The sequence below is a fragment of the Neomonachus schauinslandi genome, chromosome 1 (genome assembly GCF_002201575.2).
Source record: "Neomonachus schauinslandi chromosome 1, ASM220157v2, whole genome shotgun sequence".
Lineage (NCBI taxonomy): Eukaryota > Metazoa > Chordata > Mammalia > Carnivora > Phocidae > Neomonachus > Neomonachus schauinslandi.
The window spans coordinates 46,766,945-46,794,266 of NC_058403.1; the positions used below are offsets into that span (position 1 = coordinate 46,766,945).

Genomic DNA, 27,322 nt, shown 5'->3' on the forward strand with positions numbered 1-27,322 from the left:
GCAGAGAGAACCTGAATTCTGGCCCTGGCACTGCTGCTGACCACCTGTGTGACCGTGGGCAAGACAGGGAGCCATTATGCCCTTCTTTGTGCTGTCATCTGTAAAATTATCTCTAAGGTTCCTTGGATGATCTTTTTTTCTTCTCTCCTCATCTCTGGGACAGTCTGTTGCTTGCAGATGGCTCTTTGAGACACTATGGCTAACATTTCCTGACCACTTAATACATGGCAAACATTATTCTGAGTGTTTAACATATTTTAGCTCATGTAATCCTCTTACCAACCCTAGGTTTGGTACCTATTGCCGGAGGAGACAGAGACACAGGCATATTAAGAGACTGGCCCAAGGTCACACAGTGAACAAATGGCAGATGCACACCCAGTCTAACTCTAGAGCCCAAGCCTTAACCACTAGGCTACACTCTACTCCTGCTTGTCATGATGATAGTCAAGAAGTCCATGGGAGCAGGATCATTGGAGGGGGAGGGCCCATTTGAAGAATCGAGATGGTAAAATTTTCCTGGAGGGTCCAGAATATTGACATGAGTCATGTCTATGGCATGTGCTGTGCGTGGAGGCAGAAGACATTTTATGTGTTTATTAGATGGGGCTCATTGCAGGCAAACACTCTGTCATTTCATCTTGTTTGAACAAAACCCACCATAATACCTGGATATATAGTAGACATTCAGTAAATATTAGCTGAATTATTATCCTTTTTGAACAACTGAAAGTGTTTAAGAGTTAGGAGCAATGGTTTCCCCTTTATTTACCTGCTTTCTTCTCATTCTACTACTCTGCCCAGAGGGAGCCTTTGTTACTGGTTTGGTCTATATCCTTTCAGTCCTTCTGTAAGGATCTACTCACAGGTATAGATCTAAATATAATGTGAAAATATAAATGGGACCACAATTTTTTTAATTGAAATATAATTCACATACAGTATTATATTAGTTTCAGTTGTAAAATAATTCAACAATTCTATACATTACTCAGTGCTAATCACAGTCAGTGTACTCTTAGTTCTCTTTATCTATTTCACCCCTCCCCCATTCACATCCCTTCAGGCAACCACCAATTTGTTTTCTGTATTTAAGAGTCTATTCTTGGGTGCCTGGGTGGCTCAGTCAGTTGAGCGACTGCCTTCGGCTCAGGTCATGATCCCGGAGTCCCTGGATCGAGTCCCGCATCAGGCTCCCTGCTTGGCGGGGAGTCTGCTTCTCCCTCTGACCCTCCCCCCTCTCATGTGCTCTCTCTCTCTCATTCTCTCTGTCAAATAATAAATAAAATCTTAAAAAAAAAAAAAAGAGTCTATTCTTTGTTGAAGATTATTTGACCATAGAGTTGAGGGTCCATATCTGGGCTCTCTATTCTGTTCCATTGGTCTGTATGTCTGTTTTTGTGCCAGTACCATGCTGTCTTGGTGATCACTGCTTTGTAATATAGCTTGAAATCAAGCAATGTGATGCCCCCAGCTTTGTTTTTCTTTTTCAACATTTCCTTGCCATCCGGGGTCTTTTCTGATTCCATACAAATTTTAGGTTTGTTTGTTCCAGCACTTTGAAAAATGTCATTGGAATTTTTATCAGGATGGCGTTGAAGGTAGAGATTGCTCTGTGCAGCACAATGTTTATTATTCCGATCCATGAGCATGGAATGTTTTTTCATCTTTTTGTGTCTTCTTCAATTCTTTCATGAGTGTTCTGTAGTTCCTAGAGTATAGATCCTTTACCTCTTTGGTTAGGTTTATTCTGAGGTATCTTAGGGTTTTTGGTGCTATTGTAAATGGAATCGATTCTCTAATTTCTCTTTTTACAGTTGCATTGTTAGTGTATAAGAAAGCAACTGATTTCTGTGCATTGATTTTGTATCCTGCCACATTACTGTATGAGTTCTAGTAATTTGGGGGTGGAGTCTTTCGGATTTTCCACATAAATTATCATGTCATCTGCAAAGAGAGAGAGTTTGACTTCTTCTTTGCCAATTTGAATACCTTTTATTTCTTTTTGTTGTCTGATTGCTGTTGCTAGGACTTCTAGTACTATGTTGAACAATAGTGGTGAGAGTGGGCATCCTTGTAGTGTTCCTGATCTTAAGGGAAAGGCTCTCATCTTTTCCCCACTGAGGATGATATTCAACAAAGCAGGAAAAAATACACAATGGAAAAAAGACAGTCTCTTCAATAAATGGTGCTGGGTAAATTGGACAGCTATATACAGAAGAATAAAACTTGACCATTCTCTAACACCATACACAAAGATAAACTCAAAATGGATGAAAGACCTCAGTGTCAGACAGGAATCCATCAAAATCCTAGAGGAGTACGTAGGCAATAAACTCTTCGACATCGGCCACAGCAACTTCTTTCAAGATACATCTCCAAAGGCAAGTGAAACAAAAGTGAAAATGAACTTTTGGGACTTCATCAAGATAAAAAGTTTCTGCACAGCAAAGGACACAGCCAACAAAACAAAGAGGCAACCCGCAGAATGGGAGAAGATATTTGCAAATGACACTACAGACAAAGGGCTGATATCCAAGATCTACAAAGAACTTCTCAAACTCAACACCCAAAAAACAAATAATCAAGTCAAAAAATGGGCAGAAGACATGAACAGACACTTCTTAAAAGAAGACATTCAAATGGCTAATAGACACATGAAAAAATGTTCATCATCATTAGCCATCAGAGAAATTCAAGTCAAAATCACATTGAGATACCACCTTAGACCAGTTAGAATGGCAAAAATTGACAAGGCAAGAAACAACAAATGTTGGAGAGGTTGTGGAGAAAGGGGAACCTTCTTACACTGTTGGTGGGAATGCAAGTTGGTACAGCCACTTTGGAAAACAGTGTGGAGGTTCCTCAAAATAGAGCTACCCTATGACCCAGCAATTGCACTACTGGGTAATTACCCCAAAGACACAGATGTAGAGAAAAGAAGAGCCATATGCACCCCAATGTTCACAGCAGCAATGTCCACAATAGCCAAACTGTGGAAAGAGCCGAGATGCCCTTCAACAGATGAATGGATAAAGAAGATGTGGTCCATATATACAATGAAATATTACTCAGCCATCAGAAAGGATGAATACCCAACTTTTACATCAACCTGGATGGGACTGGAAGAGATTATGCTAAGTGAAATAAGTCAAGCAGAGAAAGTCAATTATCATATGTTCCACTTATTTGAAGAACATAAGGAATAGCATGGAAGACATTAGGAGAAGGAAGGGAAAAATGAAGGGGAGGAAATCGGAGGGGGAGACGAACCATGAGAAACTATGAAAACAAACAGGGTTTTAGAGGGGAGGGGGTGGGGGGATGGGTTAACCCAGTGATGGGTATTAAGGAGGGCACATATTGCATGGAGAACTGGGTGTTTTACGCAAACAATGAATCATGGAACACTACATCAAAACTAATGATGTACTGTATGGTGACTAACATAACATAATAAAATAAAATTAAATTAAAAATAAATAAAAGTTCACTAACCTCAGGGGGAAAAAAAGAGTCTATTCTTTTGTTTGACTTTTTATTTTGTTCATTTGTTTTGTTTTTTAAATTCCACATATGAGGGGTGCCTGGGTGTCTCAGTCATTAAGCATCTGCCGTCGGCTTAGGTCATGATCCCAGGGTCCTGGGATCGAGCCCTGCATGGGGCTCCCTGCTCTGTGGGAAATCTGCTTCTCCCTCTCCCACTCCCCCTGCTTGTGTTCCCTCTCGCTGTGTCTCTGTCAAATAAATGAATAAAATCTTAAAAAAAAATTCCACATATGAGTGAAATTATATGGTATTTGTCTTCCTTAGTTTGACTTATTTCACTTAGCATTATACCCTTTGGGTCCATCCATGTTGGTGCGAATGGCAAGATTTCATTCTTTCTTTTTTATGGTTGAGTAATCTTCCATTGTGTATATATAGAACATCTTTATTTATTCATCTGTCAAAGAACACTTGGGTTGCTTCCATTATTTGGCTATTGTAAATAATGCTGCAATAACATAGGGATATATATATATATATTTGTGTTAGTATTTTCATTTGTTTTGTGTAAATACCCAGTAGTGAAATTACTGGATCATGTGATAATTTTATTTTTAATTTTTTGTGGAACCTCCATACTGTTTTCCACAGTGGCTGCACCAGTTTGCATTCCCACCAATACTGCAGAGGGTTCCTTTTTCTCCAAATCCCTGCCATCAGTTGTTGTTTCTTGTCTTTTTGATTCTAGCCTTTCTGACAGGTGGAAGTGATATCTTATTGTGGTTTCAGTTGTCATTTCCCTGATGATTAGTGATGTTGAGCATCTGTCTTCTTTAGAAAAAAAATGTCTCTTCAGGTCCTCTGCCTATTTTTAAATTGGATTATTTCTTTGTTTTTTTTTTGAGGGGGTTGAGTTGTATAAACTCTTCATATATTTTGGATATTAACCCCTTATTGGATATATCATTTGCAAATATATTCTCCCATTCAGTAGGTTACCTTTTTGTTTTGTTCATAGTTTCCTTCGCTGTGCAAAATCTTTTTATTTTGATGTAGTCCCAATAGTTTAATTTTGCTTTTGTTTCCCTTGCCTTAGGAGACAGATCCAGAAAAATGTTTCTATGGCCGATGTCAAAGAAATTACTGCCTATGTTTTCTTCTGAGAGTTTTATGGTTTCAGGTCCCACATTTAGGTCTTTAATCTGTTTTTAATTTTGAGTATGGTGTATGAAAGTCATCCAGTTTCATTCTTTGCATGTAACTGTCGAGTTTCCCAGCATCATTTATTGAAGACCGTCTTTCCCTATTGTATATTCTTGCCTCATTTGTCATAGATTAATTGACCATAAAAGTGTGGATTTATTTTTGGGCTCTCTATTCTGTTCTATTGATCTGTGTATCTGTTTTTGTGCCAGTGCCATACTGTTTTGATTACTACAGCTTTGTCATATAATTTGAAATCTGGGATTGTGATAACTCCACCTTTGTTCTTCTTTTTCAAGATTTCTTTGGCTATTCCAAGTCCCATACAAATTTTAGGATTATTTGTTCTAGTTCTGTGAAAAATATTATTGGTGTTTTTTTTTAAAGATTTTATTTATTTATTTGACAGAGAGAGAGAGCACAAGCAGGGGGGATGGCAGGCAGAGGGAGAAGCAAGCTCTCTGCTGAGCAAAGAGTCCAATGTGGGGCTCTATCGCAGGACCCTGGGATCATGACCTGAGCCAAAGGCAGACGCTTAACCGACTAAGCCACACAGGCGCCCCTGCCGTTGGTATTTTGATAGAGATTGCATTAAATACGTAGATTGTTTTGGGTAGAATGGACATTGTAACAGTTTGGTTCTTCCAATCCATGAGCATGGAATATTTTTCTATTTGTTTGTGTCTTCTTCAATTTCTTTCAGCAGTGTTTGATATTTTGGAGTATAGATCTTTCACCTCTTTGGTTAAGTTTATTCCTTTTTATTTTATTTTATTTTATTCTATTATATGTATTTTATTCTTTTTAATGCAATTATAAATGGAATTGTTTTCTTAATTTCTCTTTCTGCTGCTTCATTATTAGTATATAGAAATGCAACAGGTTTCTGTATATTAATTTTGTGTCATGCAACTTTACTGAATTCCTTTATAAATTCTGGTATTTTTTTGGTGGAGTCTTCAGGGTTTTCTCTATATAGTATCATGTCATCTGTAAATAGTGGAAGTTTTACTTCTTCCTTACCAATTTGGATGCCTTTTATTTCTTTCTCTTGTCTGATTGCTGTGGCTAGGACTTTTTTTTTTTTTTTGCTGTGGCTAGGACTTCTGGTACTATTTTGAATAAAAGTAGCAAGAGTGGACAGCCTTATCTTATTCATGAAAATGGTGGAAAAGCTCTGTTTTTCATATTGAAAATATTGTGGTTTGGAACCACAACATATTTATTTAAAAAAAAATAGAGAAACTGAAATGTTCCAAGGCTTGTGGAAAAATGGGGCCGGTGTCAGGTAAATATTCTACTTCTATTTCTTGGGCATTAAAGTTTCTTGTCTTATTCCTGGAGATGCTATGGTTTTGGGATAAGAACTTCTTTTTTTTTTTTATTCTTATGTTAATCCCCATACATTACATCATTAGTTTTAGATGAAGTGTTCCATGATTCATTGTTTGTGCATAACACCCAGTGCTCCATGCAGAATGTGCCCTCCTCAATACCCACCACCAGGCTAACCCATCCTCCCACCCCCCTCCCCTCTAGAACCCTGTTTGTTTTTCAGAGTCCATCGTCTCTCATGGTTCGTCTACCCCTCCAATTTACCCCGCTTCATTCTTCCCCTCCCGCTACCTTCTTCTTCTTCTTTTTTTTCTTTTCTTAACATATATTGCATTATTTGTTTCAGAGGTACAGGTCTGAGATTCAACAGTCTTGCACAATTCACAGCGCTTACCAGAGCACATACCCTCCCCAGTGTCTATCACCCAGTCACCCCATCCTTCCCACCCCACCCCCCACTCCAGCAACCCTCAGTTTGTTTCCTGAGATTAAGAATTCCTCATATCAGTGAGATCATATGATACATGTCTTTCTCTGTTTGACTTATTTCACTCAACATAATACCCTCCAGTTCCATCCACGTCGTTGCAAATGGCAAGATCTCATTCCTTTTGATGGCTGCATAATATTCCATTGTATATATATACCACATCTTCTTTATCCATTCATCTGTTGATGGACATCTTGGCTCTTTCCACAGTTTGGCTATTGTGGACATTGCTGCTATAAACATCGGGGTGCACGTACCCCTTCGGATCCCTACTTTTGTATCTTTGGGGTAAATACCCAGTAGTGCAATTGCTGGATCATATGGTAGCTCTATTTTCAACTTTTTGAGGAACCTCCATACAGTTTTCCAGAGTGGCTGCACCAGCTTGCATTCCCACCAACAGTGTAGGAGGGTTCCCCTTTCTCCGCATCCCCGCCAACATCTGTCATTTCCTGACTTGTTAATTTTAGCCATTCTGACTGGTGTGAGGTGGTATCTCATTGAGGTTTTGATTTGGATTTCCCTGATGCCGAGCGATATTGAGCACTTTTTCATGTGTCTGTTGGCCATTTGGATGTCTTCTTTGGAAAAATGTCTGTTCATGTCTTCTGCCCATTTCTTGATTGGATTCTTTGTTCTTTGGGTGTTGAGTTTGATGAGTTCTTTATAGATTTTGGATACTAGCCCTTTATCTGATATGTCATTTGCAAATATCTTCTCCCATTCTGTCCGTTGTCTTTTGGTTTTGTTGACTGTTTCCTTTGCTTTGCAAAAGCTTTTTATCTTGATGAAGTCCCAATAGTTCATTTTTGCCCTTGCCTCCCTTGCCTTTGGCGATGTTTCTAGGAAGAAGTTGCTTCGGCTGAGGTCAAAGAGGTTGCTGCCTGTGTTCTCCTTTAGGATTTTGATGGACTCCTGTCTCACATTGAGGTCTTTCAACCATTTGGAGTCTATTTTTGTGTGTGGTGTAAGGAAATGGTCCAGTTTCGTTCTTCTGCATGTGGCTATCCAATTTTCCCAACACCATTTGTTGAAGAGACTGTCTTAGTTCCATTGGACATTCTTTCCTGCTTTGTCAAAGATGAGTTGACCACAGAGTTGAGGGTCCATTTCTGGGCTCTCTATTCTGTTCCATTGATCTATGTGTCTGTTTTTGTGCCAGTACCATGCTGTCTTGATGATGACAGCTTTGTAATAGAGCTGGAAGTCCGGAATTGTGATGCCGCCGGCTTTGCTTTTCTTTTTCAACATTCCTCTGGCTATGCGGGGTCTTTTCTGGTTCCATACAAATTTTAGGATTATTTGTTCCATTTCTTTGAAAAAAGTGGATGGTATTTTGATGGGGATTGCATTGAATGTGTAGATTGCTCTAGGTAGCATTGACATCTTCACAATATCTGTTCTTCCAATCCATGAGCATGGAACGTTTTTCCATTTCTTTGTGTCTTCCTCAATTTCTTTCATGAGTATTTTATAGTTTTCTGAGTACAGATCCTTTGTCTCTTTGGTTAGATTTATTCCTAGGTATCTTATGGTTTGGGGTGCAATTGTAAATGGGATCGACTCCTTAATTTCTCTTTCTTCTGTCTTGTTGTGGGTGTATAGGAATGCCACTGACTTATGTGCATTGATTTTATATCCTGCCACTTTACTGAATTCCTGTATGAGTTCTAGCAGTTTTGGGGTGGAGTCTTTTGGGTTTTCCACATAAAGTATCATATCATCTGCAAAGAGTGAGAGTTTGACTTCTTCCTTGCCAATTTGGATGCCTTTGATTTCTTTTTGTTGTCTGATTGCTGTGGCTAGGACTTCCAATACTATGTTGAATAGCAGTGGTGATAGTGGACATCCCTGCCGCGTTCCTGACCTTGGGGGGAAAGCTCTCAGTTTTTCCCCATTGAGAATGATATTCGCTGTAGGTTTTTCATAGATGGCTTTTATGATATTGAGGTATGTACCCTCTATCCCTATACTCTGAAGAGTTTTGATCAAGAAAGGATGCTGTACTTTGTCAAATGCTTTTTCTGCATCTATTGAGAGGATCATATGATTCTTGTTCTTTCTTTTGTTAATGTATTGTATCACATTGATTGATTTGTGGATGTTGAACCAAACTTGCAGCCCAGGGATAAATCCCACTTGGTCGTGGTGAATAATCCTTTTAATGTACTGTTGGATCCTATTGGCTAGTATTTTGGTGAGAATTTTTGCATCCATGTTCATCAGGGATATTGGTCTGTAATTCTCCTTTTTGATGGGGTCTTTGTCTGGTTTTGGGATCAAGGTAATGCTGGCCTCATAAAATGAGTTTGGAAGTTTTCCTTCCATTTCTATTTTTTGGAACAGTTTCAGAAGAATAGGTATTAATTCTTCTTGAAATGTTTGGTAGAATTCCCCTGGGAAGCCATCTGGCCCTGGGCTTTTGTTTGTTGGGAGATTTTTGATGACTGCTTCAATTTCCTTAGGGGTTATAGGTCTGTTCAGGTTTTCTATTTCATTCTGGTTCAGTTTTGGTAGTTGGTACATCTCTAGGAATGCATCCATTTCTTCCAGGTTATTTAATTTGCTGGCATAGAGTTGCTCATAATATGTTCTTATAATTGTTTGTATTTCTTTGGTGTTGGTTGTGATCTCTCCTCTTTCATTCATGATTTTGTTGATTTGGGTCATTTCTCTTCTCTTTTTGATAAGTCTGGCCAGGGGTTTATCAATCTTGTTAATTCTTTCAAAGAGCCAGCTCCTAGTTTCGTTGATCTGTTCTACTGTTCTTTTAGTTTCTATTTCATTGATTTCTGCTCTGATCTTTATTATTTCTCTTCTCCTGCTGGGTTTAGGCTTTATTTGCTGTTCTTTCTCCAGCTCCTTTAGGTGTAGGGTTAGGTTGTGTACTTGAGACCTTTCTTGCTTCTTGAGAAAGGCTTGTATTGCTATATACTTTCCTCTTAGGACTGCCGTTGCTGCATCCCAAAGATTTTGAATAGTTGTGTTTTCATTTTCATTGGTTTCCATGTATTTTTTTAATTCTTCTTTAATTTCCTGGTTGACCCATTCGTTCTTCAGTAGGATGCTCTTTAGCCTCCATGTATTTGAGTTCTTTCTGACTTTTGTCTTGTGATTGAGCTCTAGTTTCAAAGCATTGTGGTCTGAAAATAGGCAGGGAATGATTCCAATCTTTTGGTACCGGTTGAGACCTGATTTATGACCTAGGATGTGATCTATTCTGGAGAATGTTCCATGGGCACTAGAGAAGAATGTGTATTCCGTTGCTTTGGGGTGGAATGTTCTGAATATGTCTGTAAAGTCCATTTGGTCCAGTGTGTCATTTAAAGTCTTTATTTCCTTGTTGATCTTTTGCTTAGATGATCTGTCCATTTCAGTGAGGGGGGTGTTAAAGTCCCCCACTATTATTGTATTGTTGTCGATGTGTTTCTTTGCTTTTGTTATTAATTGGCTTATATAATTGGCTGCTCCCATGTTAGGGGCATAGATATTTACAATTGTTAGATCTTCTTGTTGGATAGATCCTTTAAGTATGATATAGTGTCCTTCCTCATCTCTTATTACAGTCTTTGGTTTAAAATCTAATTTGTCTGATATAAGGATTGCCACCCCAGCTTTCTTTTGGTGTCCATAAGCATGGTAAATGGTTTTCCACCCCCTCACTTTCAATCTGGGGCTGTCTTTGGGTCAAAAATGAGTCTCTTGCAGGCAGCATATCGATGGGTCTTGTTTTTTAATCCAGTCTGATAGCCTCTGTCTTTTGATTGGGGCATTGAGCCCATTTACATTCAGGGTAACTATTGAAAGATAGGAATTTAGTGCCATTGTATTGCCTGTAAGGTGACTGTTACCGTATATTGTCTGTGTTCCTTTCTGGTCTATGTTGCTTTTAGGCTCTCTCTTTGCTTAGAGGACCCCTTTCAAGATTTCCTGTAGGGCTGGTTTTGTGTTTGCAAATTCCTTTAGTTTTTGTTTGTCCTGGAAGCTTTTTATCTCTCCTTCAATTTTCAATGACAGCCTAGCTGGATATAGTATTCTTGGCTGCATATTTTTCTCATTTAGTGCTCTGAATATATCCTGCCAGTCCTTTCTGGCCTGCCAGGTCTCTGTGGATAGGTCTGTTGCCAATCTAATGTTTCTACCCTTGTAGGTTACATATCTCTTCTCCCGAGCTGCTTTCAGGATTTTCTCTTTGTCTATGAGACTCGTAAGTTTTACTATTAGATGTCGGGGTGTTGACCTATTTTTATTGATTTTGAGAGGGGTTCTCTGTGCTTCCTGGATTTTGATGCCTGTTTCCTTCCCCAAATTAGGGAAGTTCTCTGCTATAATTTGCTCCATTATACCTTCTGCCCCTCTCTCTCTTTCTTCTTCTTCTGGGATCCCAATTATTCTAATGTTGTTTCGTCTTATGGTATCGCTTATCTCTCGAGTTCTGCCCTCGTGATCCAGTAGTTGTTTATCTCTCTTTTTCTCAGCTTCTTTATTTTCCATCATTTCATCTTCTATATTACTGATTCTCTCTTCTGCCTCATTTATTCTAGCAGTTAGCGCCCCCATTTTTGATTGCACCTCATTAATAGCCTTTTTGATTTCTACTTGGTTGGATTTTAGTTCTTTTACTTCTCCAGAAAGGGTTTCTCTAATAACTTCCATATTTTTTTCAAGCCCAGCTAGTATCTTTAAAGTGATGATTCTGAACTCTAGATCTGACATCGTACTAATGTCCGTATTGAGTAGGTCCCTGGCAGTCGGTACTACCTCTTGTTCTTTTTGTTGAGGTGATTTTTTCCGTCTTGTCATTTTGTGCAGAGGAGAATAGATTAATGAGAGAACAAAATGCTAGCAGAGTAACAACGTCCCCAGAAAATATACTCTAAACAAATCAGAAAAGACCTGAAGCAGTGGGAAAAGAAAGGGAAAGAGAGAAAAAAGAAAAAGAAAAAAAAGAAAAAGATAAAGATAAAAACAAAAACAAACAAAACAAAACAACAACAAAAAAAAACCCAGGATGTGATCAAATATGATCAGGCTGGTATATAGATCAGTGCCACACACTAGATTTGGGGTGTATTTTGGTCTTTTAGAAGAAAGTGTCTCCCAAAATTTTAAAGAAAGAAAAACTTATATATGTACAAAAATAAGGGTTGATATGATGAAGGGATGGAATATGACTGTAAAGATGGAAATTATAAAAAATTTTATAAAAGGAATTGATAAGAAATTGTTTGAAAAAAGAAAGAAGAGGATTTAAAAAAAGAAAAAAAAAAGGGAGAGGATGTGATCAGGCAGGGGAATAGAAAACACCATATACTAGAGATTTAGGGTATATTTTGATCTGTTAGAAGAAACTATCTCAAAATTTTAAAGAGAGAAGAACTTATATATATAAGCCAAAAATACGGGTAACTACTATGAAGGGATAGAATATGACTCTAAAAATGAAAAATAAAAATGTTTTTTTTTTTTTTAAAAAAAGGGATTGATAAGATGTTGGTTGAAAAAGGGAAAAAGAAAAATTCAAAAAGAAAAAAAAAGAAAAAAGACAGTTAAAAAAAATTAACTTTGAAAGACTACAGAATCATGGTAAAAAAGCCATGAATTCTATGTGCAGTAGTCCCCTAGAGCTGGAGTTCTGCCGTTCTCATTGATGGGTAAACTTGGTCTTGGCTGGCTGTTCTCGCTGATCTTCTGGGGAGGGGCCTGTTGCCGTGGTTTCCAAATCTCTTTGCTGGAGGCAGAATTGCCCCGCCCTTGCCCCCTCCCAGCTAAGTAATCTGCTCAGGTTTGCTCTCCGGGGCTTTTTTTCCCTGCGAGCTTTCCGTACAGCTTTGGAGGCGGAGAGTGAAAATGGCGGCCTCCCAATCTCCGCCTTGGAGGAGCCGAGAACTCGGGGCCCCGCTTCTCAGTGAGCCCCCAGAGAAAAGCCGTCAGTCACTCCCGTCTCCCCGGTCTCCAGCCGCACTCCGTGCTCACCCGGCCTGTGACCGCGCATTTCTATCTCTGGCACCCGACCCCGGGTGGAGTCTCCAAACCCAGCAGATCCCTGCGGTGCACTCCCGCACGGCTCCTCCCCGGGGAGGAAGGTGAGTCTCCCCGGATCTGCCGCTTGCTGGGTCCCTGCTGGAGGAGCAGTGGCCCGACTGTGCCGCGGATCACGGTTTATGGCAACCCCGAGCTGAGAGCCCGCGCCTGAGCTCCGTCTCTGCAGCTGGCTTCCCTGCTCTGATACCTGGGAGCTCTGCCACACTCAGGCACCCCCGGTCTTTCTGTGACCCCGTGGGTCCTGAGACCACACTGTCCTGGAGGGTTCCACCCCCCGCTTAGCCACCGGAGTGATGTCCCTCAGTGGAGCCGACTTCTAAAAGTTCCGATTTTGTGCTCCCCGGCTCTATCACTTGCCAGAAGCGGCTGCCGGAGGCCCCTCCCCCGCCGTCTATCCTCCCGAATATCGCCTCGGATTCACTTCTCCGCACGTCCTACCTTCCAGAAAGTGGTCACTTTTCTGATGAGAGAGTTGTTGCTCTTCTTTTCTTCGATCTCCTGTTGAGTTTGTAGGTGTTCAGAATGGTTTGATCCCTATCCAGCTGAATTCCTGAGACCAGACGAAATCCAGGTCTCCTACTCCTCCGCCATCTTGCTCCGCCCCCCGGGATAAGAACTTCTTATGATGAAGGTCGATGCAGGGTTATTTTAGGTGCCCCATTATTATTTATACCTAGTCTGGATTTTACATCTTTTTGGTACTTCATTCTTCAAGTCTTTTATATTCTTTAAGTCTTGTATCAACTCTAAAATAGTATTTGAAAAATATTTTAATCTGCTTTTTACTTCATTATGTTAATGTAGTCAGTCTTTTCAGTATAGCACTCTGACTGAGCACATAGACTTTGGAGTCAGACTGTGAGGGTTTCAATCCCAGATCTGCTTCTTACTAGTATACCTTGAATAAGTCACTTTCTCTAGGAGGCTTTATTATATTGTATTTATTATTATAAAGTAGGGGATAGCAATAGTCATAAAATGAGAAAAATCCATATAAAGAATTTAGCATAGTATCTGGCTCATAGTAAAGCCTATACATATATAAGCAATTCATTGTTTATTGTGGTAAAAAGCTTAACATAAAATTTGCCATTTTAACCATGTGTAAGTGTGTAGTTCAGTGGCATTAAATACATTCACATTGTTGTGCAGCAATTACAACTAACTATCTCCAGAACTTTTTCACCAAAATGAAGCTCCATGGTCATTAAACAATAACTGTTACCCTCCCTGACTGGCAACCACCATTGTACTGTCTCTAGGAATTTGATTACTCTATGTACCTCATATAAGTGGAATTATACAATATTTGTCCTTTGATGACTGGCTTATTTCACAGTATAATGTCTCCAAGATTCATCTATGTTATAGCATGTATTTTTAAGGTTGAATAATACTCCATTGTATGTGTATATCACATTTAGTTTATCCATTCGTTTGTTGAAGACATTTGGGTTGTTCCCATCTGTGATGGCTAATTTTTTGCGCCAACTTGGCTAGGCCACACTAACCAAATAAGGAAAAGCTTATTCTTGATGTTTCTGAGAAGGTATTTTTTAGATGAGATTAACATTTAAATCAGTAGACTTGAGTAAGGCAAATAGGTCTCCATTATGTGGATGGGCCTTGTCTAATCAGTTGAAGGCCTTTATAGAAAAAGACGGACCTCCCTTTGACAAGAGAGAATTTTCCCGGCAGACTGACTGCCTTTGGACTTAAATTGCAGCATCATCTCTTTCCTGAACCTCTAACCTGCTGGCTTATCCTGAAGGTTTTGGACTTGCCAGCCTCCATAATCATGTTAGCCAATTCCTAAAATAAGTCTCTCTCTATATATAATATATAGCTATAGATCTAGCTATATATAGATAGTAGATACAGACATATAGATGTGTAAATATAGATAGATACCATATTCATTCTATTTCTTTGGAGAATCTTAACTAATACACCGTCTTTTAATTATTGTGAATAGTGCTGCTATGAACATTGGTGTACAATTATCTGTTGGAATTTCTGCTTTCAGTTCTTTTGGGTATAAACCTAGAAGTGGAATTGAAGGATTGAAAAAAGTAATTCTTATAGGAATAAAAAAATGCCCAGTGCCCAGCAAGGTAAAATTCACAATATTGGCACCCTAAAATAGTGAAGCAGTTATGTTTAAAATGGAAATAAATACACTCTCCCTGACTGTCCTGGAGGTGTACTTACATGCACATATTTGTACTATTAAAAAGTCAAACAGTTGAGGTGTTCGCTATGGTAACATTTTGTACATAATAAGCCAGAGTTTACCAAACCGTGGTCTGTGTTGATTTTACCTTGGCTTCTGAGATAGAAGTTTTTCTTCAATGACTATTACGGTTTTTTAAAATTCTTTTTCTGTGTTTGATAACTCCAACCTCCCCATTGGATTATGGTGAGGTAAACTCAGCTAAGAATAATACTGGCTAAATGCATCATGCATCCTAGGGTTGGAGTTAGGAGTAGGGGGCACTGGGTGGGGGGTGAGGTGAGGCTAATTTGTTGAGGCTAATGGATGACTCAGAATCAAAGGCCTTATGGAGAGCAGCAAGGCCAAAGCAGGGCTGCCAAGATCTGCTGACAGGTCTAAGGGGCTTGACTAAGCCAGAGTCTAGAACCAGAAGCCTTTGAAACCCAAGAGAAGCACATGGGGAGGGAATTCAGCCAAGTCCAGTTGGGACTGTGACTGAAGTTGAAGAGTCAGGGCTTGATTTCATTACTAGAGGTATGAGGCTGGGTCAGAGAAGGATGCCCTGGAGTCAGGCTTGGGGTTAAAGCTCTGGAGGTTCATACCTCAGTCCCAGGCTTTGAGCCTGGGCTGTCTCTTCTCCCTCTGAGAATTGGACATTTTCTCTGTTTCTCTGCTCCACTGCTTCCTAGAAGTCCAGTCTGACACCCTATCTTCTGATATCTCTGCATAGATACTTTGCAGCTAGAACAAACAAGTTTTCCTTTTTTAAAAAATTTGACTATAGTTGACACGGAATGTTACATTAGTTTCAGGTGTACAACTTAGTGACTTCACAAGTTTATAGACTAAATGAGTTTTCTTCAGTTTGGCTGTTGCTTAGCATCTTGTCATTCCTTCCCACTTTGTGCAGATATATTGCTGTTCCTCATACAACTTATACATTTCTCAGGTGTTGGAAAACTCTGTTTTTTAAAACATGTTGTAGCCCAGATCAATTATTGGGAAAACTCCTACTTAAGATGACAACAAGATATTATTACTATCATTTGATAGAGATTTTACTTTCTTTGAAGGTAAGGACTAAATGCTCAGTCTTTGGGAAAATTGGAAGTCAGTTTGTCTTTTAAAGGAGAAGTACTAAAGTCACTTTTTCATCTAGAAAGGAAGCTTTCAGTCAGAAGTCTTAAAAAAACTTTACTTTTATTTCAGTGATGACCATACTATGGATTGGGATGTAGGGATGGATGCTGGTCAGTATTCCCCTGTCACTGTAATGGTTCTGAGAGCAGAAATGATTCATTTGCAGTATTTAATAATAATAACATCAGTAAGAACAGCCACACTAGATGACAGATGGAGTCCATTTATCACTTTAATTTCCTCTAAATCAGCATTGTTTGAAGGGGGTTCTGTTCCTCTCATGTTTTCCACTGAGAGAGAGAGAGATGCAGGAAATATTAAGAGAGCATGGGTAAGAGCCTTCTGCTTCTATCTGATGAGCTCAGGACTGCCTTCTGTACTCCTTTGCATATCAGGGGCCATTAGTCTACCAGGAAGATGCAATTCAGGACAAAGATTATGGTTTCTGGAGAGAAATGTGTAAAAAACTTGGTTATATCTAATTGTTGTCTTGTTAATTGTGATGTGTTGTTGGTTTTGCTCTTGGCATTATTTTTAATTGTTTATGTTTCATGGTGGTAATGAGTAAGAGAGGGTGGGGTGAGTGGATGAAACTGGTTCTGCACCCTGACAGGTGGTGACATTATGATTGTTTCTCAGATGGGAGTTGAGTTTTTTACAAGACAATAAACAAACAAAAAGCATAGTCAGACCTGTAAATACAGAGAACAAACTGATGGTTGCCTAAGGGGTGGGGGTGGGGGAGTGGGCAAAATGGGTGAAAGGGAGTGGGTGATACAGGGTTCCAGTTATGGAATGAATAAATCATGGGAATAAAAGGCACAGAATTAGGAATATAGTGAATGATACTGTAATAGTATTGTCTGGTGACAGATGGTGGCTACACTTGTGGTGAGCATAGCGTAACGTATAAACTTGTCAAATAACTGTGTTGTACACCTGAAGCTAATGTAACACTGTGTGTTAACTACACTCAAATAAAAATAATTTTAAAAAAAGATTGGGGGGGCGCCTGGGTCGCTCAGTCGTTAAGCGTCTGCCTTCGGCTCAGGTCATGATCCCAGAGTCCTGGGATCGAGCCCCGCATCGGGCTCCCTGCTCGGCGGGGAACCTGCTTCTCCCTCTCCCATTCCCCCTGCTTGTGTTCCCTCTCTCGCTGTGTCTCTCTCTGTCAAATAAATAAATAAAATCTTTAAAAAATAAAAATAAAAAAATAAAAAAAAATAAAAAAAGATTGGGGCTATCACTCCTACCTTCAGAGAGCATAGTCCTACATTTTATGGAAAACAGCTTTGACTCTTACTGAGCCCACTTACGCTTCTGAATTTTCCTTTTGGTATATTATCTATCACTGCTTGTGCTGAATCAAAAGCATATTGCCAGATTTGGAAATGGACTGTTGTTAATGAGGAACTTGGTAAGGCCTGAAAAAGTAAATTTTCAGGAAAAGCTGTGGGCTCAAAGGGTATCTTCTTTCCTTCATTGTTTGGCACATTATCACTTTACTTTTCCATGTTTCAGTTAACAAATGATGTTTAGAAATATCCTGTCCTCCACCATCCCCAAACCAGTTTGTCTTTTTGTCTTTTTCCCGTGGGTATGATTTAAGAAGGAATTCATCAAGGGCAGTTATGAGTCTAGATTGACTAAAAAGCAAGAATAAAGGTGAACTTAAGACTAGTTAAGAAGCAGAAAGAGAAAAAAAGAAATGACTGAACCAGTCTTCTCAAAAATTTTGTTGGAAGTTTGCTTGAAGACTAATTTACTCCCTTAACCATAGAGTTGAGTCATATTTTTTGTAATTAGTTCTTATAAAATTCAACCATTACTAAGCTGATGACCAAAGAGGACTCTTTCAACTTGATAAAGTAATTTCTTCTCTAACCAAAATTGTAGGAAATTTTCTGCCAGCAAGCACGCAGATTTCTTACTGGGTCCACTCCTGCCAGATTTATCTTTCCAGATCAATACAGTTGGTTAGGTTAATTGGGCCCAGTCAATCTTTAAAAAAAAAAATGTACCAGTTATGGGGTAGAAAGCTTGTGAATCTCCCAAGGAAACAGACATATTTGCACAAGTCCAGTTCAGGATTACATCTTACAGGAGAAATTGCTCTTTTCCTCTCCAAGCAATACCAGAATAGAATAACACTTTGTGGGATCTTGGAGCTTTCTAGGACACTCTGCCCAGGAGGAATGATGCCTGAGAGCATGTAATTCAGCCACAGTTTCTCTCAGGTCTCTTTCCATTACTCAGAGGACAAGTTCTCTGTCTGTAGGACCCACTTTGTGGGTGTGCAACCTTGTAGTTGTACAGGGTTACAGTTTTAGAAGGGCCCATGCTTGTTTTAATGTTCTGTTGTCACTATTTTGAAATTTTCAGCAATTTATAAACAAGGGACTCTGCATTTTCCTTTTGTTCTGGGCCCTACAAATCATATAGCTGGTTCTCCCTCTAAGCTTTCAGGGTCACTCAGGTGTAACAAGAGTGACAAAGTAAAATCAAGGACCTGTTTCATCACTTTCCTCCAAGTTTATGTATCCAGATGAGCCCTTAATGAAACTGCTGCTCATTCTCTTGTCTTTGTTGATTTAATGTTTAATCTCCTTTAACAGGAGGTTTTCAGAGGATCTTTTCCCTTTCTGGAATACTTTCTGTACTAATTTAGAGCCTGAAGTTAAAAGGGTGAGTCAGGTCTTGGCAACATGTGGAACTTCCATCCTTTGAAAAGAAGTTTTCTAAATCTCCTTGTGCTACTTTGTTTTATGGGCTCTTGATAGCACAACTTCAATTTCACAGGTGCATTGTACACACACTCCAGTGGGTCTTATTTTTAAAGCAAGAACCAGGAAATATTCTTGTTGGTAGGTGGGTCCAAATGCTGAAACCAGCAGCAACGATTGTGAATATTCATAGTTGAGTTTTCTTAGTCTTCATAGATACCCTTGGGTAGGAGTGGGTGTGAGCTAGTTGGCTTGGTAAGTTGGCCCAAGTAAGGGAAACAAAGCCATGGGTGGACCTAATTCCTGTAGGAACCTTCTACTTTTGCTGTGCTTACACACTGAACACCTAAGCTGGCTGGTTGAACAATTTCATAGAAATGATTAATCTAGAAGTAGACTCGGTGAGAGTGGGAATAAATGAAGGTAAATACCTCACGGGTTTTGGAGAAATACTTTCTGACAGTGAGTCAGTAGTGCCTCCCTGACTGCGAAGGACAAGTGTCTTCTGGTAAGTGAGAACATGCCCAATAGGTTGACAATCAGACTTGCATGTCTGATGATATTAATTGCAGGGTGTAATGGGCTAGGTTTCTGTCAGTAGGATGGAGGTGGAGGCCACTGGCAGGGAGAAACGTGAGTGGGAGGAAGAAAAGAGATTTCTCTGGGGCTGTTGCAAGGCTGATGCTGTGAAATATGCTTGTCTTTCTTGAGTATTAAGCAGCATCTGGTAGGATTGTTAGCTACTAAGCGGCACATCTTTGGTACTTACAACCCATGAGAGATTTGGGTGAAGGTAGTGTGGTAAGTTTAAATATTGTGTTTTCTTATTAGTTGTCTTTGGTGTGCATATGGGTGTGTGAAAGTGTGTAAAACTGACTGAAAGGTGTCCGGTTTCAGCCTACTGATTTTTTTATTCTGTTGGAAAATTTTCAGCATTAATTAAGAAACAAAGACTTAGTTTTAACTTCTTCTTTCTGCTCCAATTCTAAGATGTTTGCTATACTAAGTATGATGAAGGACTAGGAAGGGAGAATTGATCTGAAACAGTCAAAGGTTAGTTCACCATTTCTAGAGTAACCTTTAGTATGTAAATAATAAGAACTTTTGATGCATATAGATCTTGTTTGAATCCCGACTTTCCGTGTGTATTTGGGAGATTGTGAAAATAACTTAACCTCTCTGAACTTCAGTTTCCTGATCTGTAAAATGGGGGTAATAATACCTTCTTCCCAGTGTGGCAAGGAGCTAATGAGATAATGATGGCCAAGAGCCTTGTGTTGTATCTGTCAATAGAACCTGGTACCTTTAGTGTATCAACTCCTCCTCTAGCCACCTTCCCTATCATTGGAGCCATGGCTTGCCATTCTCAACTCCTGTACTCATGAGTGTTTTCCCAGCCAGCTTATTGTGGGCTATGGCTGATTGAGACAAAGCTAAGCCTAGCCTAATTCTGATGATTCCATAGACATTTCATTTCATTCTATGTTAAGATCTAGCATTGCAGTTACATAGGCAGAGTAGATGTGGGGAGATCTGTGTCTTAAATGCTGAATTCTACTTGATTTGTAATATTTACCCACTCTTGGATATTCAGGAATCTGCCAGCTGAAATACAAGTCCTGCCATCCACTCTTTCCATCCACCAATCCATCCATCCATCCACCCATTCATTTATTCATCAATTTATGCCTCTGTTCATCCATCCAACACTTACATACTGAGCCACTTACTATATGCCAGGAACCATTCTAAGCAGCAAAGAAAAATAGAAAAGAATCCTATATTCATGGAGCTTTCATTCTAATTGCAATAAACAAAGTAAGTCAGTAAATTATGCAGTATGTTAGAAAGGGATGTGTGATGGGGAAAATAAAGCAGGAAAAGGGGATGGGGAAGTTGTAAATAGAGTCATCAGGGAAGGCCTCATTGAGAAGGTATTTGAGCAAAGGCTTAGATGAGATGAGGGGGAAGGGTATTTCAAGCAGGAGGAACAGCCAATACAAAGACCTGAAGGTAAAGGAGAGCCTGGTGTGTTCAAGGAGAAGCAGGGAGGCCAGGGTGGCTGGTAGGGAATAGAGGAGAGGAGAGGAGCCTGGAGAAGTGTTGGGGGGCTAAATCATATGGAACCATGTAGGCCATTGTGAGGACTTGGGCATAACTTATATCTCAACAAGATAACACTGACTTCTGTGTTAAGAATAGTCTGAAAGGGGTAAAGGTGGAAGTTAGGAGACCATTTTAATAACCCAGGCCTGTACCAGAGTGGTCTCAGGGGAGGTGGTGAGAAGTGGTCAGATCCTGGGCATATTTTGGAGATAGAGCCAACAGGCTTTTCCAGCAGATTGGATGTGAGAAATGAGAGAAAGAGAGGAGTCAAGGATGACTGTAAAAATTTGGTGACACTGGGAGAATGAAGTTGTCACTGAGTGAGGAAAACTGTAGGTAGGCAGATCTGGTTGGGGTGTCAGGAGATCTGCTTTGGATAGTTTTGAGTTTGAGATGTATTCTGGACAGCCGAGTGGGTAGGTGGATATAAGGAGTCTAGGGTTCTGGGGAGATGTCCCGGCTACGAATAAAAATCTGGGAGTTGTGAGCATGTGGCATACTGTTGAATGCTGTGAAAAGAGATGAGATTCCCCAGTACTGAGGAGATAGAACAGAATTCTAAAAACTGAGCCCTAGGACATTCTAATTTTAAGAAGGTAGGGATTAGGAGAAACCAGAAAAGAAGGAGGGGCTAGTAAAGAAGAAAAATATGGGAAGAATATTTTCCAAGGAGCAGGCAGTGATCAGCTCTGTGAAATTCTGCTAGTGGCTCAGGTAAGTTGAGAATTGGCCATTGAATTTAGCAATGTGGGGGTCTTTGGTGATCTTGATAAGAAAGCTAGAATCATGCAGGACCGGTAAAGAAGGGACAGAATGAGGTGGGGAACTGTGAAGTTAGAGATCATTCAGTTGTAGCCTATTTATTCTCACTCCCAATCCAGAGATTCCAAGCCCCTCAACTTCCCATTTTTCTCATTCCTCTTTATTATATGTTGCCAATCTTTGTAAGCAAACTTAAATTCTTTTGGAATGGGCTGGCAAACAAGCATGGTGGGATACTCCCCTAGGTAGGTTCTCTTCGGCTTCTGTTGGGGTACCATTATACCAACAGGGCCCATTATTACTTCCCTTCACATCTGGTGGTAGAGATGTGGATGCATCCTGAGCTGAGGTGCTCCCAGCACAGCTGTGCACATTGCCTTCACATGGAAACACAGGCCCTTCTAGGAGGATGCATTTGGGGTATGATCATGGGGAGATGGTTGATGCTTGTTATTTTCTCCTCTTGGTGAGGTCCAAGCAATAACTGTGTTTTAGCACTTGTCTTGTTATAGGTATAGAGCAGGAAAAATAGAACTTTTGAAATTGGGTTAAACTAAAGGGATTTCAGAGGAAGGCAACAGAGTGAGCAACATGGTAGTGAAAGAGGAAAAAACTGAGGACACATGAAGAAGTTTCTCCAGCTGTGACTGTGGCCCTTTAGGGCTCTGATCATACCTATAGGCCTGCAGAAGCTGAAAGTGACTGTGGAATCTGGCAGTTATTTCAGGGAGGCTCTTTCCTGGGTCAAGGCCAGAGGATGACTCGGCTGGCTGGGACATAGCTGGTTTCTGGTGAGGTCCCAAGAGAGCTCCCCTGCAGTGTACTAGACACAATTTCCAGTCATTAGGAGTGCTTGCTGACTCCTCCACTCCCTCCTGTTGATTCAAGGAGACCTCACCAGCTTTGGGTCATGAAAACAAAAATTTTTTGGAAGCACAGAATATGACTTTTGGCTTTTCCTTAGGGGCTGTGTTAAGTTGCTGGTTAGATGCCAGATACAGAATATATTAGTGGGCTCTCCCTTTTTTGCTGTCCCTGCTGGGTTCTGAAAAGTGATAGTTTGTTTCACTGTTCACATGACTTTATACATTGGGCATCTACCTGCAGTGCCTTTTTTTTGGAAAATAGGCTTTATTTTTTAGAAGAGTTTTGCATTCACAGCAAGATTCAGCAGAAGTATAGAGTTCCCACATATCCCCTACCCCACGAGTACACAGCCTTCCCCACAATCTGCATCTCTCAGTGAAGAGATACGTTTTGATGAACCTTTACTGACATATTATTATCACTCAAAGTTAGTTTACATTATGGTTTACTTTTAGTGTTGCACATTCTATGGGTTGACAAATATATAATGACATGTATCCACCATTATAGTACCATATAGAATAGTTTCATGGCCTTAAAAATCCTTGATGCTTTGCCCATTCATCTCTCCCTCCCTGCTAACCTCTGGCAACCACTGATATTTTTACTGTCCCCATGGTTATTGCCTTTTCTAGAATGGCATGTAATTGGAATCATATAGTATTGTAGCTTTTTCAGAGTGGCTTCTTTCACTTAGTCATATGCATTTAAGTTTCTTCCAGTCTTTTTGTAGCTTGATAGCTCATTTCCTTTTACCACTGAATAATATCCCATTTTAAGGATGTATTACATTTTATATATCCATTCATCTACTGAAGGACATCTTGGTTGCTTCCAAGTTTTGGCAATTGTAAATAAAGCTGGTATGGATATCCATATACAGGTCTTTGAGTGCGTATACATTTCAACTTTGGCTAAATATCAAAGTTTGATTGCTGGGTCATATGGTAAGAATAGGAGTAGTTTTGTGAGAAGCTGCCAAACTGTCTTCCAAAGTTGCTGTCCAATTTTGCATTCCCATCAACAATGAATGAGAGTTCCTGTTGCTCCACATTGTCACCAACATTTGGTACTGTCAGTGTTCTGGATTTTATCCATTTTAATATGTGTGTAGTGGTATCTCACTGTTGTTTTAATTTATAATTCCCTAATGACATACTATACTGAGCATCTTTTCATATGCTTATTTGCAATCTGTATATCTTCTTTGGGGAGGTGTCTTTTCAGGTCTTTGGACCTCTTTTTAATTGGGCCAATTGATTGTTTTCTTTTCTATTGAAATATAATTGACAGATAACATTGTATTAATTTTAGGTATACAACATAATGATTTCATATGTGTATATATTGCATAATGATTACCATAGTAAGTCTGGGTAACATCCATCACCACACACAGTTACAATTTTTTGTGTGTGTGAGGAGAAACTTTAAGATCTACTTTCTTAGCAACTTTCAAATATATAGTACAGTATTACTAATTATAGTTCCATGTTGAACATTTTATCCCCAGGTCTTATTTTTCTTATAACTGGAAGTTTGTACCTTTTGACCACTTGTACCCATTTTATCCCCTCTTCCTTGCCCACCTCTGGCAACCACTAATCTGTTCCTTATATCTACAAGTTTGGTTGTTGTTTTTTATTTGTTTTTGTTTTTTGTTTTATTTTTAGATTCCATACATAAATGAGATCATACAGTACTTGTCTTTCTCTGACTTATTTTGCTTAGCATAATGCTCTCAAATTCCATCCATGTTGTCCCAAGTGGCAGGATTTCTTTCATACACACACACATATATATATATACACACACACACACACATATATATACACACACACACTACATTTTTTACACTACTATATATACACTACATTTTCTTTATCCATTCATCTCTTGATGGACACTTAAGTTGTTACCATGTTTTGGCTTGTAAATAATGCTGCAATAAACATGGGGATGCAGATATCTTTTTGAGAGAATGATTTTGTTATTTTTAGATAAATGCCAAGTAGTGTAATTGTTGGATCACACGGTATTTCTATTTTCAATTTCTTGAGGAAACTTCATACTGTTTTTCATAGTGGCTGCACCAATTCCATTTCCACCAACAGTGGTTCCCTTTTCTCTACATCCTTCACAGACTTATTATTTCTTGTCTTTTTGACAATAGCCATTCTAACAGGTGTGAGGTGATATCTTATTGTGGTTTTGATTTGCACTTCCCTGATGATAGTGATGTTGAACATCTTTTTACGTACCCATTGACCATTTGTATGTCTTTCTTGGAAAAATATTTATTCAATTTCTTTGCCTATTTTTAAATTGGATTAATTTTTTTGTTATTGAGTTGTATGAGTTTTTTATATATTTTGGATATTAACTCCTTATTGGATATATGATTTGCCGATATTTTTCTCCCATTCTATAGGTTGCCTTTTCATTCTGCTGATGGTTTCCTTTGCCTTAGAGAGGCAGTCCCACTTACTTTTGTATATTAACTTTGTATCTCAATTTTGTTACAGTTGCTTATTCTAGTTTCTTGTCAATTCTTTTGGATTTTCTACATAGATTGTCAGGTCATCTGTGAACAAAGACAGTTTTATTTCTTCCTTCCCAATGAATACCTCTTATTTCCCTTTCTTCTCTTATTGCATTAGCTAAGACTTCTAGTACAATGGTGTCTATTCCTGGTTTTAGCAAGAAAACTTCTAGTTTCTCACCATCAAGTATGATGTTAGCTGTAGATTTTTGTAGATATTCTTTATTAAGTTAAAGAAGTTCCCCTTTACTTCAGATTGTTGAGAGGTTTTTTTAAAGAAATTAATTAATTAATTAATTATGAATTGGTGTAGGATTTTGTCAAATGCTTTTTCTGCATCTATTGGTATGATTATGTGATTTTTCTTCTTTAGCCTATTGTTGTGATATATTAATTTAGTTAATTTTTACCAACATTCAAAAATGTTGACAACATTCAAAAACCATGCTGGGATATGTCTCACTTGGTTGTAATGTGTAATGATTTTTATACATTGTTGCGATTTGTTTTGCTAATGTTTTGCTGAAGAGTTTTACATCTATGTTCATGAGATATATTGGTCTGTAGTTTTGTTTTCCTGTAATGTTTTTGTCTGGTTTTAGTGATAAGGTAATGTTGGCCTCATAGAATAAGTTAAGAAGTATTCATTCCCTTTACTTCTATCTTCTGAAAGAGATTATGCAGAATCGATACAATTTTTTCCTTAAATTTTTGGTAGAATTCACCAGTGAACCCATCTGGGCCTGGTTCTTTCTATTTTGGAAGGTCATTAATTACTTATTCATTTTCTTTAATAGATATAGGCCAATCAGATTATTTATATCTTTTCTTACGTGAGTTTGGTAAATTGTATCTTTCAAGGAATTGGTCCATTTCATCTAGGTTATCCAATTTGTGGGTATAGAGTTGTTTATAGTGTTCCTTTATTATCCTTATTATGTTCATGATGCCCCCTCTTTCATTTCTGGTGTTAGTAATGTGTGTCTTTCTTTTTCTTTTTTATCTTAGCCTGGCTAGAGGCCTATTAATTTTATTGATCTTCTCAAAGAACCAGCTTTTGTTTTTTTTGCTATTCTCTATTGATTTCCTGTTTTCAATGTCATTAATTTCTGTCTGATTCTTATTATTTTTTTCTTCTGCTTATTTTGATCTTAATTTGTTCTTCTTCTTATAGTTTTCTAAGGTAGGAGCTTGGATTATTCATTTTAGATGTTTTTTTCTTTTTTAATATGCATTTGATGTTTTAAGTTTCCCACTAAGCACTACTTTTGCTGCATCCCATAAATTTTGATAAGTTGGTTTTTCCATTTTCATTTACCCAAAATATTTAAAAATTTCTCTTGAGATTTTTTTCTTTTCTCATGTGTTATTGAGAAATGTGTTGTTTAATCTCCATGCATTTTGGGATTTTCTAGCTATCTTTCTGTTATTGATTTGTAATTAAATTGCATTATGGTCTAAGAGGATATATTGTATTATTTCTATTCTTTTAAATATGTTAAGGTGTGTTTTATGGCCCAGAATGTGATCTACCTTAGTGACTGTTTCATTTGAGCTTGAGAATTGTTGTTGGATGAAGTAGCTTATTGATGTCAGTTATATCCATTTGATTAATGGTGCTTTTGAGTTCAGTTATATCCCTACTGATTTTCTGCCTGTTGGATCTGTCCATTTCTTTTTCCTTTAAAAAAAAAAGATTTTATTTATTTATTTGATAGAGAGAGACACAGCGAGAGAGGGAACACAAGCAGGGGGAGTGGGAGAGGGAGAAGCAGGCTTCCCGTGGAGCAGGAAGCCCGATGTGGGGCTCGATCCCAGGACCCTGGGATCACGACCTGAGCTGAAGGCAGATGCTTAACCAACTGAGCCACCCAGGTACCCTGGTCTTTTTTTTTTTTTTTTGATCCACTCTGACAATCTTGTTTTTTAATTGGTACACTTAGACCATTGATGTTTAATTATTAGTATAGTTTAATATCTACCATATTTGTTCCTGTTTTCTATTCATTGTCCTTGTTCTTTGTTCCTATTTTGTCTTCTGCTCTTTTCTGTTTGTGTGTGTGTGTGATTTTAACCTGCAATGCCTTTTTATATAATCCTGTTCCCTCCCTACCCTGCCCCAAAAAACACTCACTTCACAAGAACCTCCAACTCTGTGTAGCTTAAAGTGAACCATGGTAGGACTGGGCTTCTGGTTCTAGTGTTTCTTCTTACATCCCTTGGAGAAGCAAGCAGACACAGGTTGCCAACCTGGCTTCAACACTTTGGACAACAGCAGCCTCTGCCTTCATCATTTCCTTTCCCTAAGACAATGAGAGCAAGAGTATCTCATCACTAAGAAAGACCTGTTACTTTTTCTGTCTTGCTCTAGGAAATGGGGGAGTAAGGGGAAGTAAAAAAGTTGA

The 27,322-nt window shown here is 38.9% G+C and overlaps 1 protein-coding gene across 1 annotated transcript in view; it reads left to right on the forward strand.

The window, feature by feature from the left end:
• Positions 1–19,254: 19,254 nt before the first annotated feature.
• The window catches only part of TMEM45A (transmembrane protein 45A), a 54,498-nt gene continuing 46,430 nt past the window's right edge, over positions 19,255–27,322 (forward strand). The window contains exon 1 of the mRNA XM_021692452.2: positions 19,255–19,441. The gene's annotated coding sequence lies outside the window, so the exon portion shown is untranslated. The remainder of the gene's footprint in view (positions 19,442–27,322) is intronic.